Genomic DNA, 4,293 nt, shown 5'->3' with positions numbered 1-4,293 from the left:
TTGTAGGTAACATTTTGTTTTCCCTGAGCTGCTTTCAGGATTCTTTCCTTGTCTTTGGTTTTGGAGACTTTAATTATGATATGTCTTGTTGATTTTCTGTTGTGGTCTTTCATCTTTATTCTTTAGTGATGAGGAACTCAAATTTGGAAGGAGAAAAAAGATTTGTCCACAAAATATTCTACCTGCAGGTAATTTTTCAGGAAATCCTCTGACTTATTAAAGTTCTAAGTTAAAAAAAAAAGAATAAGGAAAAAAAAACCCCTCAGTTTATTATAATTTCTTTTTATGACTGAACTACTATAAAAATCCACAAGCAATGGTTCAGACACTGTGTTTCATAAGTGTTTCACTCTTCATTGTCAGATGCAAGCTGCATCAAGGGAAGGGGTAGAGTCCCTGACCTCAGCTCATGTATCAGGAGACAGAGGGCCATTATTGCTGAGCACCAGTGGCAGCTGGAACAGACATCCCAAGGGGGCTGGCAGCAGCAATCACTGGTGATCCTGCCAGAGGTCCAAGGGGTGAAGAGATTGGCAATGAAAAAATCCCTGGCATAATACTGGTACAGCTGACAGGCATACTGCCTCCTGGAGTGCTAGATGAGCCCATCCTTGCCTGGTCCTTAACAACTGTGTAGAAACAGGGGTGTTCCACGGCCTCTCTGGTGGTGAATATTGACTTGTGGTATATGGCAGTAACTTGACCAGGAAATCCCAGGCCTCAGGATTGACAAGGGGCTGGTTTTCTCTGTGGACACAGCATTCCCATTGATTACTCGAGTGTCTGCCCAAGGTATCATTGAAATATGGATCTAATTCAATGCTATATTTGTCAATATAGTCATATAAATCTGTCCCTAGAACATTTGCTATCCTCACCAACTGATTGTAACTGTCATGTCCATGGAAAAATGGCTCCTTTCAGAAGATCATACTTGCCAAAATCCAACCCAAACTCCACATACCCAATATAACCAGACTTCTGATAGTCTACAAGCAGCTCAGGACCTTTGAAATATCAAGAAGGCCAGGATGGTAACACTCAGCCAAACCCCAGTCTATAGTGGTGCTTTCTGTGCTCATAATCAGTTAGGATATTATAGGCCTTTATATCTCTGTGCATAATTCCCAGGCTGTGACAATAATCCAGGACCTTTAGAATCTCATACATGTAAAATGGAATATTATACTCTTAACATCTGGTACAACTGCTTGAAGTCTGTGTTGTTTTCATGTTGGAAAAGCAAAGCAGGGGTCCGTGACACACCACACCATCTTTTACAATGTCTGACAGTGAGATGATGTTGGGACCGCCTGGAATATTCATTGTTTGTGATGGTGATGGCTTCAAACGCATCATATATTTATCGCGTCCTAATTTTCCATCCGGAGTACTGGTGTCACACTGTGGGTTCATGCGCTGGGTTACAAAGTCGCTTTGAACCACAAGGTTGGCTGCTCAAGCTCACCAACCACTCCTTGGAAATCCTATACAGGGTCGCTATGGTTTGGAACCGACTGGACGGCACCTAACAACAACAACAACTTTCGAAACAGCTGATAATCGTGTTGGCTTCCCCATTCCACCACATGTGATTCATAATCTCAGTATTCCCAGGCTCCGTGTGTATTAACATCGGTGTAAACTCTGGCTCTGCTTGGCACTGGTCGCGACCTGGCAGGCAGGTTGGCGAGCAAAGCTGGACTTGATGTTTGGAGATTAGGCAGTCAGATGTCAGAGGACACTAAAGGGTGAGATTTTATTTCAGGCCGGCTTTCTTCAACTGTAGCGGATGCGACAGCGTTGATGGCGGCCACTCTCCCCGCTCCTCACACAGACAATATGGTGGAGGCAGGTGACAGCAGCGGTGGAGGAGATGAACGATTCGGCCTCAGGGATCAGAGCGAGGTTGCAGCCGCAGCTGCCGGAAGTGGAGTAATTCCCGCTCCTTCTAGAGTAATTTTCAGTTCGTGTCTGTCTCATCTATAGTGTGTGTCTCTTATGTGATACTGTTCTAGGATCTGGGACTGGAGCAGTGAACCAGGTACCAAATCCTCTGTTCTCATGGAGTTTAATTCTTGTAGTGGAGACAGACCATAAAAGCAAGTCATAGGCACATCCAGGAGCTCTGGTTCCTGAGAGAGGGATAAGCAAATTCAAAGTGGGGCTGTGCTGTTCTATGGCTGGAGTACAGGATGAGGAGGTCCCAGTGGGCTGTGGGGTGGGGAAGATTAATATTGGACGGCAGTAATGTAGAGGAGTAATCATGTAGGACTTTTTGGGTCCTGAGAAGGTTTTGGGATTGTATTCTGAGGGTGATGGAAAATTTTTGTGAGATGGAAGGCTTTGAGCAGGCTTATTATATAATGATGATATGTGATTTGAAAAATGACCATTCTGGTTGATGTTTTGAGATTGGAGATGGGGTGTTAAGAGCAGGATTTGATTGATCATCTAGAAGGTGAGAGATGTTGGTAACTTGGTGTTGGTAGTGGTAAAATTCTGGATATAGTTTGAGGTGAGGTGATGGGATTTTCCAGTGTATTGGATGGAGAATGTGGGAGAGAGGACTCAAGGCATCAATCCTAGATAGGTACTGAGCAACGGGGCAAATATAGCTTTAATTTTCCAACACTGAGGACAAGGAGATCCTAGGGGGAAGGTGGTAGAAACTAAGAATTGTGTTAATAAAAATAAAAAGATTTGGCTGTTATGTACTAAAATGTTAAAAGAGTATTTCTGGGTTGTTGATTGCTTTTATTGCCTTATTTAGATGGCCAAACTTTGTCTTTCATACTTCAGACATATTGTCAGGAGGGACCAGTCATTGGAGAAGGATATCATGTTTGGTAAGGTGGAAGGCCAGAGAAAAAGAGGAAGACCCCCAACGAGATGGGTTGGCCAAGTGGCAGCATCGATGGACTCAAGCGTGGTTACAGTAGTGAGGTTGGCCCAGGATCAGGCAGTGTTTGTTTCTGCTGTGATAAGGTCGCTATGAGTCAGTACCAACTCGATGGCACCTAACAACAACAACATATATCCTAGGGGAGTCTTGGTGTGGCTCTGTAGGACAAACTTTTGACTGATAACTGCAAGGTTGGCAGTTCAAACCCATCAGCTGCTCTTTGGAAAGCCTATACAGGGTCATTTTGAGCTGGAACCCACTGGGTAACACTTAACAAAAACAACAGTGTTTCTAAAAGGGTACTGGTGGCACCAGTGGGTGGGTTAAGCATTGGACTGCTAAATGAAAGGTTGGCTGTTCAAACTCACCAGCAGCTTCATAGGAGAAAGATATGGCAGTCTGCTTTCATGAAGATTTACAGCCTTGGAAACCCTACCAGACAATTCCACTCTGACCTATAGAGTCGCTATGAGTTGGAGTTGGATTTTGGTTTATATTTAATAATATTTCTGTAATGAGTTCACAAAAAGGCAAACTATTTTTTTATACAGAAAAGTTGTCTTTTTCTAGTTTTATCTTGGAGATTGTAGGAACCCAGTAAGATATCCTTTACCAATTTCCGTAGTCTTTTTAAATTCTTACTTTTTCCCCTCTTTCAATGGTGTGTACTCTCTCTAAATACACCTTGGGCAGATGATCACTATAGAATGAATATAAAGGAATGGAAGGGAGAAACTAATATTAGTATGTTGTTGTTGTTGTTAAGTGCCATCGAGTTATTAGTATAGAGAGAAATAATGTTTTTCAGAGTCAAAATGAATTTCTTAAATATAAAATTACTATTGCATGTTGTTGTTAAGTGCCGTCGAGTCGGTTCTGATCCATAGTGACCCTATATAGAGTTTTCGAGGCTGTAAATCTTTACGGGAGCAGAAAGCCTCATCTTTCTTCCACAGAATCACTGGTAGTTTCAAGCTGCTGATGTTGAGGTTAGCAGCCCGACTCGTAACCACTACGCTACCAGAGCTCCTTTTGTTATTGTTAGATGCCATTGAGTCAGTACTGACTCTTAGCAACCCTATGCACAACAGAATGAAACACTGCCTGATCCTGGGGTAACCTCACAATTGTTGTCACATTTGAGCCCACTGATGTTGCCATTTTGCCAATCCATCTCGCTGGGGGTCTTCCTCTTTTTTTCTGACCCTCCACATTACCAAACACGATATCCTTTTCCAGTGACTGGTCCCTCCTGACAATATGTCTGAAGCATGAGAGATGAAGTTTGGCCATCCTGGCCTCTAATGAGCACTCTGACTGCACTTCTTCCAACACAGATCTGTTGGTTCTTTCGGCAGCCCATAGCACTTTCAATATTCTCCTCCAAC

The 4,293-nt window shown here is 43.1% G+C and overlaps 1 pseudogene; it reads right to left on the bottom strand.

Annotated features, from left to right (window-relative positions):
• Positions 1 to 432: 432 nt before the first annotated feature.
• On the bottom strand, positions 433 to 1,317 carry LOC102821513 (annotated as a pseudogene).
• Positions 1,318 to 4,293: the final 2,976 nt, after the last annotated feature.

The sequence above is a fragment of the Chrysochloris asiatica genome, unplaced genomic scaffold (genome assembly GCF_000296735.1).
Source record: "Chrysochloris asiatica unplaced genomic scaffold, ChrAsi1.0 scaffold00280, whole genome shotgun sequence".
NCBI lineage: Eukaryota > Metazoa > Chordata > Mammalia > Afrosoricida > Chrysochloridae > Chrysochloris > Chrysochloris asiatica.
The sequence above is the reverse complement of the archived record's forward strand: the minus strand, read 5'-3'. Positions and strand labels throughout refer to the sequence as shown.